Here is a 14722-nt window from a genome sequence, read left to right as displayed (position 1 = left end):
AACATGAGAAGGAGTTACATGCCAGATACAGATATCACTTACAGTAAAGAACTAACAATGATAGACGGGTACAGAGGGAGGAGGACCCTGCCCCTGCGGGCTTACATTCTACAGATACATTGTATATTATTATTATTTATATAGCTCCATTGATGCCATGGTGCTGTACATGAGAAGAGGTTACATACCAGATACAGATATCACTTACAGTAAAGAACTAACAATGATAGACGGGTACAGAGGGAGGAGGACCCTGCCCCTGGGGGTTTACATTCTACAGATACATTGTATATTATTATTATTTATATAGCGCCATTGATTCCATGGTGCTGTACATGAGAAGGGGTTACATACCAGATACAGATATCACTTACAGTAAAGAACTAACAATGATAGATGGGTACAGAGGGAGGAGGACCCTGCACCTGGGGGCTTACATTCTACAGATACATTGTATATTATTATTATTTATATAGCGCCATTGATTCCATGGTGCTGTACATGAGAAGGGGTTACATACCAGATACAGATATCACTTACAGTAACTATCAATGATAGACGGGCATAGAGGGAGGAGGACCCTGCCCCTGCGGGCTTACATTCTACAGATACATTGTATATTGTTATTATTTATATAGCTCCATTGATGCTATGGTGCTGTAGATGAGAAGGGGTTACATATCAGATACAGATATCACTTACAGTAAAGAACTAACACTGATATACGGGTATAGAGGGAGGAGGACCCTGCCCCTGCGGGCTTACATTCTACAGATACATTGTATATTATTATTATTTATATAGCTCCATTGATTCCATGGTGCTGTACATGAGGAGGGGTTACATACCAGATACAGATATCACTTACAGTAAAGAACTAACAATGATAGACGGGTACAGAGGGAGGAGGACCCTGCCCCTGGGGGCTTACATTCTACAGATACATTGTATATTATTATTATTTATATAGTGCCATTGATTCCATGGTGCTGTACATGAGAAGGGGTTACATACCAGATACAGATATCACTTACAGTAAAGAACTAACAATGATAGATGGGTATTGAGGGAGGAGGACCCTGCCCCTGCGGGCTTACATTCTACAGATACATTGTATATTATTATTATTTATATAGCGCCATTGATTCCATGGTGCTGTACATGAGAAGAGGTTACATACCAGATACAGATATCACTTACAGTAAAGAACTAACACTGATATACGGGTATAGAGGGAGGAGGACCCTGCCCCTGCGGGCTTACATTCTACAGATACATTGTATATTATTATTATTTATATAGCTCCATTGATTCCATGGTGCTGTACATGAGGAGGGGTTACATACCAGATACAGATATCACTTACAGTAAAGAACTAACAATGATAGACGGGTACAGAGGGAGGAGGACCCTGCCCCTGCGGGTTTACATTCTACAGACACATTGTATATTATTATTATTTATATAGCGCCATTGATGCCATGGTGCTGTACATGAGAAGGGGTTACATACCAGAAACAGATATCACTTACAGTAAAGAGCTAACAATGATAGACGGGTATAGAGGGAGGAGGACCCTGCCCCTGGGGGCTTACATTCTACAGATACATTGTATATTATTATTTATATAGCGCCATTGATTCCATGGTGCTGTACATGAGAAGGGGTTACATACCAGATACAGATATCACTTACAGTAAACCAACAATGATAGACGGGTACAGAGGGAGGAGGACCCTGCCCCTGGGGTCTTACATTCTACAGATACATTGTATATTATTATTATTTATATAGCGCCATTGATTCCATGGTGCTGTACATGAGAAGGGGTTACATACCAGATACAGATATCACTTACAGTAAAGAACTAACAATGATAGACGGGTACAGAGGGAGGAGGACCCTGCCCCTGCGGGCTTACATTCTACAGATACATTGTATATTATTTTTATTTATATAGCGCCATTGATGCCATGGTGCTGTACATGAGGAGGGGTTACATACCAGATACAGATATCACTTACAGTAAAGAACTAACAATGATAGACAGGTACAGAGGGAGGAGGACCCTGCCCCTGGGGGCTTACATTCTAAAGATACATTGTATATTATTATTATTTATATAGCGCCATTGATTCCATGGTGCTGTACATGAGAAGGGGTTACATACCAGATACAGGTATCACTTACAGTAAAGAACTAACAATGATAGACGGGTACAGAGGGAGGAGGACCCTGCCCCTGCGGGCTTACATTCTACAGATACATTGTATATTATTTTTATTTATATAGCGCCATTGATGCCATGGTGCTGTACATGAGGAGGGGTTAAATACCAGATACAGATATCACTTACAGTAAAGAACTAACAATGATAGACGGGTACAGAGGGAGGAGGACCCTGCCCCTGGGGGCTTACATTCTAAAGATACATTGTATATTATTATTATTTATATAGCGCCATTGATTCCATGGTGCTGTACATGAGAAGGGGTTACATACCAGATACAGATATCACTTACAGTAAACTAACAATGATAGACGGGTACAGTGGGAGGAGGACCCTGCCCCTGTGGGCTTACATTCTACAGATACATTGTATATTATTATTATTTATATAGTGCCATTGATGCCATGGTGCTGTACATGAGAAGAGGTTACATACCAGATACAGATATCACTTACAGTAAAGAACTAACAATGATAGACGGGTACAGAGGGAGGAGGACCCTGCCCCTGCGGGCTTACATTCTACAGATACATTGTATATTATTATTATTTATATAGCTCCATTGATTCCATGGTGCTGTACATGAGAAGGAGTTACATACCAGATACAGATATCACTTACAGTAAAGAACTAACAATGATAGACGGGTACAGAGGGAGGAGGACCCTGCCCCTGCAGGCTTACATTCTACAGATACATTGTATATTATTATTATTTATATAGCTCCATTGATGCCATGGTGCTGTACATGAGAAGAGGTTACATACCAGATACAGATATCACTTACAGTAAAGAACTAACAATGATAGACGGGTACAGAGGGAGGAGGACCCTGCCCCTGGGGGTTTACATTCTACAGATACATTGTATATTATTATTATTTATATAGCGCCATTGATTCCATGGTGCTGTACATGAGAAGGGGTTACATACCAGATACAGATATCACTTACAGTAAAGAACTAACAATGATAGATGGGTACAGAGGGAGGAGGACCCTGCACCTGGGGGCTTACATTCTACAGATACATTGTATATTATTATTATTTATATAGCGCCATTGATTCCATGGTGCTGTACATGAGAAGGGGTTACATACCAGATACAGATATCACTTACAGTAACTATCAATGATAGACGGGCATAGAGGGAGGAGGACCCTGCCCCTGCGGGCTTACATTCTACAGATACATTGTATATTGTTATTATTTATATAGCTCCATTGATGCTATGGTGCTGTAGATGAGAAGGGGTTACATATCAGATACAGATATCACTTACAGTAAAGAACTAACACTGATATACGGGTATAGAGGGAGGAGGACCCTGCCCCTGCGGGCTTACATTCTACAGATACATTGTATATTATTATTATTTATATAGCTCCATTGATTCCATGGTGCTGTACATGAGGAGGGGTTACATACCAGATACAGATATCACTTACAGTAAAGAACTAACAATGATAGACGGGTACAGAGGGAGGAGGACCCTGCCCCTGCGGGCTTACATTCTACAGATACATTGTATATTATTATTATTTATATAGCGCCATTGATTCCATGGTGCTGTACATGAGAAGAGGTTACATACCAGATACAGATATCACTTACAGTAAAGAACTAACACTGATATACGGGTATAGAGGGAGGAGGACCCTGCCCCTGCGGGCTTACATTCTACAGATACATTGTATATTATTATTATTTATATAGCTCCATTGATTCCATGGTGCTGTACATGAGGAGGGGTTACATACCAGATACAGATATCACTTACAGTAAAGAACTAACAATGATAGACGGGTACAGAGGGAGGAGGACCCTGCCCCTGCGGGTTTACATTCTACAGACACATTGTATATTATTATTATTTATATAGCGCCATTGATGCCATGGTGCTGTACATGAGAAGGGGTTACATACCAGAAACAGATATCACTTACAGTAAAGAGCTAACAATGATAGACGGTATAGAGGGAGGAGGACCCTGCCCCTGGGGGCTTACATTCTACAGATACATTGTATATTATTATTTATATAGCGCCATTGATTCCATGGTGCTGTACATGAGAAGGGGTTACATACCAGATACAGATATCACTTACAGTAAACCAACAATGATAGACGGGTACAGAGGGAGGAGGACCCTGCCCCTGGGGTCTTACATTCTACAGATACATTGTATATTATTATTATTTATATAGCGCCATTGATTCCATGGTGCTGTACATGAGAAGGGGTTACATACCAGATACAGATATCACTTACAGTAAAGAACTAACAATGATAGACGGGTACAGAGGGAGGAGGACCCTGCCCCTGCGGGCTTACATTCTACAGATACATTGTATATTATTTTTATTTATATAGCGCCATTGATGCCATGGTGCTGTACATGAGGAGGGGTTACATACCAGATACAGATATCACTTACAGTAAAGAACTAACAATGATAGACAGGTACAGAGGGAGGAGGACCCTGCCCCTGGGGGCTTACATTCTAAAGATACATTGTATATTATTATTATTTATATAGCGCCATTGATTCCATGGTGCTGTACATGAGAAGGGGTTACATACCAGATACAGATATCACTTACAGTAAAGAACTAACAATGATAGACGGGTACAGAGGGAGGAGGACCCTGCCCCTGCGGGCTTACATTCTACAGATACATTGTATATTATTTTTATTTATATAGCGCCATTGATGCCATGGTGCTGTACATGAGAAGGGGTTACATACCAGATACAGATATCACTTACAGTAAAGAACTAACAATGATAGACGGGTACAGAGGGAGGAGGACCCTGCCCCTGGGGGCTTACATTCTCCAGATACATTGTATATTATTATTATTTATATAGCACCATTGATGCCATGGTGCTGTACATGAGAAGGGGTTACATACCAGATACAGATATCACTTACAGTAAAGAACTAACAATGATAGACGGGTACAGAGGGAGGAGGACCCTGCCCCTGGGGGCTTACATTCTACAGATACATTGTATATTATTATTTATATAGCGCCATTGATTCCATGGTGCTGTACATGAGAAGGGGTTACATACCAGATACAGATATCACTTACAGTAAACTAACAATGATAGACAGGTACAGAGGGAGGAGGACCCTGCCCCTGCGGGCTTACATTCTACAGATACATTGTATATTATTATTATTTATATAGCGCCATTGATTCCATGGTGCTGTACATGAGGAGGGGTTACATACCAGATACAAGTATCACTTACAGTAAAGAACTAATAATGATAGACGGGTACAGAGGGAGGAGGACCCTGCCCCTGCGGGCTTACATTCTACAGATACATTGTATATTATTATTATTTATATAGCGCCATTGATTCCATGGTGCTGTACATGAGGAGGGGTTACATACCAGATACAAGTATCACTTACAGTAAAGAACTAACAATGATAGACGGGTACAGAGGGAGGAGGACCCTGCCCCTGCGGGCTTACATTCTACAGATACATTGTATATTATTATTATTTATATAGCACCATTGATTCTATGGTGCTGTACATGAGAAGGGGTTATGACGCGCCCCCTGGGCTATATTCGTTAGTGGGAATATCCGGAGCCGGATCAGATGGGGGTTGTAGTCTTCCGAGTGGCTGTGACCCGGTCCGTGCCCAGGGTGTCAAACTGAGTTGTATGTGGCAGTCCTACAGATGTTATAAGTTCTTTATTGTCGACTACGCCACCCGTTGTGTTGCGGTCACTGTGGCCGCCGCTGCAGCAGGGTCCGCTGAGGCTGATGGTGTAGGTGCAGCTTTGGTGATATAACCCCCAACGGGTGGGGTATAGCCTCAGGGGGATCAGGTGCAGAGGATGGGAGTTGTGGTGATGCAGTGTAGACGGCAATCAGAGACAGAGTCGGGTTATGCAGTTTAGGATGTTTACTCACTGCTGATGTTCCGGTCACTCCAGCTTCAAGTGACCTCCCGAGCCGTGCTGCATCCACCAGGTCCTGGATCCAGCCAACCCCCAAGCGAGTCCGGAGCGTGACCCTGAGCTCTCCTTCTGTCCTTTCTCTGGCCGTCCCCACTATTGATCCACCCAGGTCCAGCTCCCTCGGGCCTTCTGTTGGGAGACCCTTGGCCTTGGGTTCCCTGACCCTCCTCGTGGTATGCCTTCGTGGTGGATGTGGTGGGTGACCGTGGCAAACGCTGCCCACGGTCTCCGGTCTCTGGCTGGGGAGTGTTTTTGCCCCCACCAGCTTGGGTTCCGGTACCCTGATGCCGACTCTTCACCCGGGGATTTAATTTGGGGTCTTAGAGTCCTTTCTTCTGTTTCCCCCTCTGGGTCTCTCTCTCTCCTCTCTCACTCTGGGTCTCTCTTCTCCTCCGCTCGCTGACTTTCTCTCTGCAACTGACCCTGTTCTTAGTTGGTGCCCACCTTATATACACCCTCTATGTGTGAGCTCAGGTGACCAGCACCCAATGAGCTCCTATCTTTACCCAGGCTGCTCCCCCTATCTGCCCCTACACTACTTGGGATGTACCACCCCCCTCCCACTCCAGCCAGGAACAGACTCGGTCGTACCTGCACATTTCTAAGTGGGAGTACCGTCGGCCTGTTCCTCGGAAATGGGATGTATGTAGTGCATGCAGCCTACCGAGCTCAGTTCCACACTCCATCCTTACCCGGGAGTGGAATATCACACCTCTGGATTGAGGTGCAATACCCCTGTAGCAGCCGAATCCTCAGGGTGCTACATTCCCCCCTGGTAAATCACAGCACGTCCTCGGGCTGTAAGACATAAACACCAAAACATACAAAATTTTTTCATAAACAACATAAAACATATAAAACAACATTATATATATATATAAAACATTCTCGTCGCCTCTGGCTCCTCCTCCGGTCACTGTGCAACGTGTGACCAGGTAAAGTGCGACAGTCTCTCTGGAAAACTGGTTTTCCCTATAAAACCGGTAGGGGGCGCTTTAGGACGCGCAACTATTTACAAGGGAAGGTGGCCGCTCTCAGTCCTCGGCCAGTTAAGGAGGGAAAGGGAATGGCTGCTCACAGTCCTCAGCCTGTGGGATTAAGGATAAACAGGTAAACAGTTCACTCAGCTGGTCCCAACGGGGACTATATTTGCAGTAACAGTTTCTTTATACCCCGATCGGGTAACTATTTACAGCACCTACTCCGCTGTACTCAACAACGTCTTCCTCCTGCTCCTTCTTTGGGGATCTCAGCTTCAGACCCGTCCGGATCCTCTTGCTCCTCCTCCTCACATCGCAGCTCCTCCTCTGTCAGGCGATGCACTTGGAGGGCGTAAGGTCCTTTGGCACACTTGTGCCGGGTAAAGGTGACCTCGTCCCCGATATAAAGGTCACGACCTCTGTGCCCCTCCGGCAGATGGGACTCCACATCTCTGCGCGTGACAAAGACGTCGCCGGGGGTGTTGTGGTCTCTGATGAAGCCCCACCCATGCTGCATGTTGAACTTAATTACAGTCCCGGTGGTGCGGGGACTGTGCGCTGCACGGGGGTCCCTCCTGGTTCGGCTCTTCTGGTCGGCGCTCCTTATTTGGGCCTGTTGTTCCCGGACCCGCCTCTCTCTCCGCTCCCTCGCAAACTCCTCGAGCTGCTGTCGGCAGCACGCAGCACGCTCCGCTGCAGCTGCCCTGGTTTCTTGAGTGAACCCCATTAGGTCTTCTCCGGTGGGGTCCCACTCAAATTGGGTCTCTTCAAGCGGGGGCGAGATCCTTATCACGGGCTTCGGAGCCGGAATCAGGGGTGCACACATGGCCCCAACTCTCCTCTGGTGCTCCAGTTCATAATATCTCTGGGGCCAGATGAAAGGCTGCCCGTCCGGCCACGTGTGCTGGGCAAACAAGTCCTCTCCCAGACGCGGCACCCTTGGTTTTACGGGTGCGGGCGCGGTGGTGGTGGCGCCCGGGTTGCCCAGGCCTTGCGGCCAGGCCTGGGGCACCTGGAAGGTGAAGGGCACCGTCAGGACGGCGGCGCCCTAGGCTACCTGGCCTTGCGGCCAGGCCGGAGGCTCCGCGGAGGTAGGGGGCGCTGTTGGTGATGCGACGCCCGGGAATTCTAGGCCCTGCGACCAGGCTGGTGTTACTTCCTGTTTTGCCACGCTCGGGGTCGGTGCGCATGGCGTCACAGGGGTCGCGGCGGCGGCTTCCGGTTGGGGCCTAGTCTGCGTCGGTGACATGGCGTTTTCGGGCACAGCAGGGGGACTTTCGGGCTCTGCGACGGGGAGCTGGGGCAGGTAAGCGGTGTCCTGGTTTGGGGTATAGACGTCCCCTTTACCTGCCTCCATGCGTTCGGCTCCCTTCTCGGCGCCGTCTCCGGCCTTGGGTCCTCCCGCGCCATCCTCAGAGGCGGTCTGTCTCCTCATCTTGGCTGGCGTGCTCCGGGTCTTGGTTTGCTGGGCCATCTCTCGGCTCCACTCCGCCAATGTCTCTCGCTGTACCCGGGCCATCCTCCGTGCGAGGCCCTCCAGGGCAGTCTGTGCACACTCCCGGTCTCGGGGGAGCTGTGCGAGGACCTCCACTAGGCCTAGTGGGGTCGTGGTTTCCAGCAGGCTCCTGACCAACGGGTCGGTGCTGCTCTGCTCTTCTTCCAGCAGGCTCCTGGCCAGCGGGCCGGTGCTGCTCTGCTCTCTGGCCATCTCTGGGTGAGCTTCTCTGCTACTCCTCTCCAGGCTTCTTGCCTCCGGGTGCGCTCGCTCCAGACTGCTCCAAGCGACACCCATCTTTGCTCTCTCCTTTCGTCTCCTCCCCCTTCGACGGCGGTCCCGGGGCCACTTGGTGACTGTCAGCTCCAGGGGCTGTTCTTTCACGCTGACAGACACCTCTAGCATCACAGTCTCTGTTGGTGGGGGCGGTTTCCACTTTTGGCGCCATTTTCGGTCCTGGCCCACGATGGGAGGTGGCCTCTTGCCACCCTCTGGCACGCCCATAATGGCGTCCGCTCTTCCAAGGCGGGAAACCTTTGGAAATGGCGGGAATCGTCTCCCAGTGGCGGGAAACTCTGCAGATGGCGGAAAAAAGCTGTTAATGGCGGACAACCGGCGGGAATCGACCTGTGATGGAGTCCGATGGCGGGGACCCTCCGGAACCGGCAGGAGACTTCTTTTTGAGGTAACCTCGTTCTTTTCTTCAGGCACGCAGTACCCGGGTGTTGCGGGCACGTAATCCTGCCGACTACGCCAAAGTTGACGCGCCCCCTGGGCCATATTCGTTAGTGGGAATATCCGGAGCCGGATCAGATGGGGGTTGTAGTCTTCCGAGTGGCTGTGACCCGGTCCGTGCCCAGGGTGTCAAACTGAGTTGTATGTGGCAGTCCTACAGATGTTACTAAGTTCTTAATGTCGACTACGCCACCCGTTGTGTTGCGGTCACTGTGGCCGCCGCTGCAGCAGGGTCCGCTGAGGCTGATGGTGTAGGTGCAGCTTTGGTGATATAACCCCCAACGGGTGGGGTATAGCCTCAGGGGGATCAGGTGCAGAGGATGGGAGTTGTGGTGATGCAGTGTAGACGGCAATCAGAGACAGAGTCGGGTTATGCAGTTTAGGATGTTTACTCACTGCTGATGTTCCGGTCACTCCAGCTTCAAAATTTTTTTTTTTTAAGCTTTTTTCACTGTTTTCAGAACATTAACAATAAGAACATGGAAGAGTCCAGGAGCCATTTGGTGAGCTGCATATCCTGCTACATGTTCACAGACTTGCCAGTGGAAAAGCCAGACTTCACATGCCAGAAATGCAAGCTTGTGTCCCTGTTGGAGGAAAAGTTGCGAAATCTAGAAGAGAGGTTAACTACCTTGAAAATCATTAAGGAAGGTGAAGAGTTCTTAGACAGAGCAGAATTATCTCTTCATGATTCAGAAAGAGAAGAAATTCGAACTGCACCTGACGAAACAGAGGAATGGAAGCATGTGACCCACAGAAGCAGGAGGATCGAGAGGCAGTCAGCACCCATACTGCTCAGGAACCAGTACCAGGCTCTCACACAGGAGAACCATGAAGAAATACAGCAAGATAAGACTTTGCCAGCAATGAATAACCTTGTAAGCCCTCAGAATCCTCCTGGATGGAGAAAGAAGAATGTTGTGAAGAAAAAACGGAGAGTGGTGGTCATGGGGGATTCCCTGTTAAGAGGAACAGAGGCCGCTATCTGCAGACCAGACATAACCTCAAGAGAAATGTGCTGTCTTCCAGGAGCAAAAATTAAAGATGTGTCTGACAGGATATCAAGACTCTTCAGACCTACAGATCACTACCCATTCCTGCTAATACATGTGGGGACAAATGACACCGCAAGAAAGGACCTGGAAACCATCTGCAGTGACTTTGAAGACTTAGGCAAGAAAGTGAAAGAATTGGGAGCGCAGGTGGTCTTCTCATCCATCCTCCCAGTGGATGGCCATGGAACAATGAGGTGGAATAAGATTCTACAGGTGAACAACTGGCTACGTCGATGGTGCCGTCAACAAGGATTTGGATTTCTGGATCACGGAATGAATTACCTATACGATGGACTACTTGCTAGAGATGGGGTGCACCTTACGAAGACTGGAAAACATGTATTTGGAAATCGCCTTGCTACACTCATCAGAAGAGCTTTAAACTAGAACAATGTGGGAAGGGAAGCAAAAGGCCAGAAAAAGCCATACAGCTGACAAATACTATTGAGATCTCTGCTACTGGAAGTGGAAAAGAAGAACAAAGACAAAAAAATCTAAATAATAAAAATATGGGAGGAAGAGAAACCAATCACAAACTAAAATGTTTTTATACAAATGCACAAAGCATGGGCAACAAACAAGGAGAATTGGAACTACTAATGCAGGAAAAGGAATATGATGTCATTGGAATCACTGAAACTTGGTGGGACGATACACATGATTGGAATAAAAGGCTAAAAGGATACAACTTATTTGCAAGAAACAGACTTGATAAACGAGGAGGAGGTGTTGCATTGTATGTTAGAAAAGCGTATATCTGCACAGAGATTGAAGCTTCAGAGACTGGGAGTTCTGTGGAAACTGTTTGGGTAAGAATACAAGGAGAGAACAACGGAAAGGACACCATTGTAGGCATTTACTACAGGCCACCTGGGCAAGCTGAATATATGGATGAACTCTTTATGTATCAAATGACCAAGTTCTCCAAAAAATATGACGTAGTGGTCATGGGAGATTTCAACTATCCAGACATTTGTTGGGAATCTCTCTCAAGTAAAACTAACAGGTCAAGCAAATTCTTATCCTCTCTTGCTGACAACTTTATCTTCCAAAAGGTAGGGGAGAAAACAAGGGGATCTGCTACTTTGGATCTAATTCTTATAAACAGGGAGGAAATGGTTGAGGAGGTAAAGGTGGCTGGGACCCTAGGAGGCAGCGATCATGCTATTATAGAATTTTGGATAACTAGAGGAGGAAGACATGTGAAGACTCAAACTTCAAGGTTAGATTTTAGAAAGGCAGATTTTAAGAGACTCAGAAAGAGAATAGGAGGGATCCAATGGCTGGATGTCCTTAAGGACAAAAATGTCCAGGAAGGATGGGAAATTTTTAAAAATGAGATTCTCAAAGCACAATCGTTAACAATCCCAAAAAGTAGGAAGAATGGGAAGCATTTAAGGAAACCAGGATGGATGAACACAGAACTTAAACACATGCTAAAAAGAAAGAAAGAAATGTTTATTAAATGGAAAGAGGGAGGCATATCTAAAGAAGATTATAATGCAGTCTGCAGATCCTGCAGGGCACGTATCAGGTTAGCTAAAGCTGACAATGAATTAAGGCTTGCAAGAGATGTCAAAAGCAATAAAAAAGGATTTTGGGGGTATGTCAAAAGTAAAAGAAAAGTCAAAGATGCTATAGGATTTTTACAGGATGAAAATGGAGAAATGGTAAGAGAGGATGTTGAGAAGGCCGAACTTTTTAATTCCTATTTTGCATCTGTTTTCTCTCAGAAAGAAAATGTAACATCAACTGATGTTCACTGTCCTTTTAAAGGAATAGAGGAATCCAAGTTATCAGTAAACAGAAAGATTGTGAGGGAATATTTAGCTAACATAAATGAGTTCAAGTCTCCAGGTCCAGATGAATTACACCCCAGAGTACTGAAGGAGATTGTAGAAGAAATTTTAGAACCACTCTCCATAATCTTTGAAAATTCTTGGAGAACAGGAGAAGTCCCAGAAGACTGGAGAAGAGCAAATGTTGTTCCTATCTTCAAAAAGGGGAAGAAGGTGGACCCAGGGAACTATAGGCCGGTGAGTCTGACTTCTATACCAGGAAAGATCTTTGAACAAATTATTAAACAACATGTATGTAAGTACATGGATAAGAATGAAGTGATTAACCAGAGTCAGCATGGGTTTGTAACTAACAAGTCATGTCAGACTAACTTAATTTCCTTCTATGACAGAATCACTGACTGGGTGGATCAGGGAAATGCTGTAGATATAGTATATCTTGACTTCAGCAAAGCATTTGACAAAGTATCTCACATCATCCTTATTGAAAAAATGACCAAGTATGCAATGGACCAGGCAACTGTTAGGTGGATTCATAACTGGCTTAGTGATCGGACTCAAAGGGTGGTTGTAAATGGCTTCACATCCAGCTGGATGAATGTCTCAAGTGGGGTACCACAGGGCTCCGTCCTGGGACCTGTATTGTTCAACATCTTTATCAATGATTTAGATGAAGGAATTGAGGGTAAACTGATTAAATTTGCTGATGACACAAAGCTAGGAGGGATAGCTAATACTAGAGAAGAGAGAGAGAGGATTCAAAAAGACCTAAATAAACTGGAGCAGTGGGCAGCAACCAACAGAATGGTTTTTAACAGGGAGAAATGCAAAGTACTACATCTGGGCAATAAAAATGAAAAAAGCATATACAGAATTGGAGGAATAGAGCTAAGCAACAGTACATGTGAAAAAGACTTAGGTATACTAATAGATCATAGACTGAACATGAGTCAACAGTGTGATGCAGCAGCAAAAAAGGCAAATACAATTCTGGGATGTATTAACAGAAGCATACAGTCTAGATCACGTGAAGTCATTATCGGTCTTTACTCCTCTTTGGTCAGACCTCATCTGGAATACTGTGTACAGTTTTGGGCACCACATTTTAAAAAAGACATAGACAAACTGGAGCAAGTTCAGAGAAGAGCGACCAGAATGGTGACTGGTCTGCAAACCATGTCCTATGAGGAACGGTTGCAGGATTTGGGAATGTTTAGCTTGCAAAAAAGAAGACTGAGAGGAGACTTAATAGCTGTCTACAAATATGTCAAGGGCTGTCACATTGTAGAAGGATCATCTTTATTCTCATTTGCACAAGGAAAGACTAGAAGCAATGGGATGAAACTAAATGGGAGGAGACACAGATTAGATATTAGAAAAAACTTTTTGACAGTTAGGGTGATTAATGAGTGGAACAGGCTGCCACGAGAGGTGGTGAGTTCCCCTTCAATGGACGTCTTCAAACAGAGGCTGGACAGACATCTGTCTGAGATGATCTAGTGAATCCTGCTTTGAGCAGGGGGTTGGACCAGATGACCCAGGAGGTCCCTTCCAACTCTACCATTCTATGATTCTATGATAAGTGACCTCCCGAGCCGTGCTGCGTCCACCAGGTTCTGGATCCAGCCAACTCCCAAATAAGTCCGGAGCGTGACCCTGAGCTCTCCTTCTGTCCTTTCTCTGGCCGTCCCCACTATTGATCCACCCAGGTCCAGCTCCCTCGGGCCTTCTGTTGGGAGACCCTTGGCCTTGGGTTCCCTGACCCTCCTCGTGGTATGCCTTCGTGGTGGATGTGGTGGGTGACCGTGGCAAACGCTGCCCACGGTCTCCGGTCTCTGGCTGGGGAGTGTTTTTGCCCCCACCAGCTTGGGTTCCGGTACCCTGATGCCGACTCTTCACCCGGGGATTTAATTTGGGGTCTTAGAGTCCTTTCTTCTGTTTCCCCCTCTGGGTCTCTCTCTCTCCTCTCTCACTCTGGGTCTCTCTTCTCCTCCGCTCGCTGACTTTCTCTCTGCAACTGACCCTGTTCTTAGTTGGTGCCCACCTTATATACACCCTCTATGTGTGAGCTCAGGTGACCAGCACCCAATGAGCTCCTATCTTTACCCAGGCTGCTCCCCCTATCTGCCCCTACACTACTTGGGATGTACCACCCCCCTCCCACTCCAGCCAGGAACAGACTCGGTCGTACCTGCACATTTCTAAGTGGGAGTACCGTCGGCCTGTTCCTCGGAAATGGGATGTATGTAGTGCATGCAGCCTACCGAGCTCAGTTCCACACTCCATCCTTACCCGGGAGTGGAATATCACACCTCTGGATTGAGGTGCAATACCCCTGTAGCAGCCGAATCCTCAGGGTGCTACAGTTACATACCAGATACAGATATCACTTACAGTAAAGAACTAACAATGATTGACGGGTACAGAGGGAGGAGGACCCTGC

This window comes from Phyllobates terribilis, unplaced genomic scaffold, assembly GCF_046119375.1.
Source record: "Phyllobates terribilis strain yellow unplaced genomic scaffold, ASM4611937v1 Scaffold_4__5_contigs__length_816908805, whole genome shotgun sequence".
Lineage (NCBI taxonomy): Eukaryota > Metazoa > Chordata > Amphibia > Anura > Dendrobatidae > Phyllobates > Phyllobates terribilis.
The sequence above is the reverse complement of the archived record's forward strand: the minus strand, read 5'-3'. Positions refer to the sequence as shown.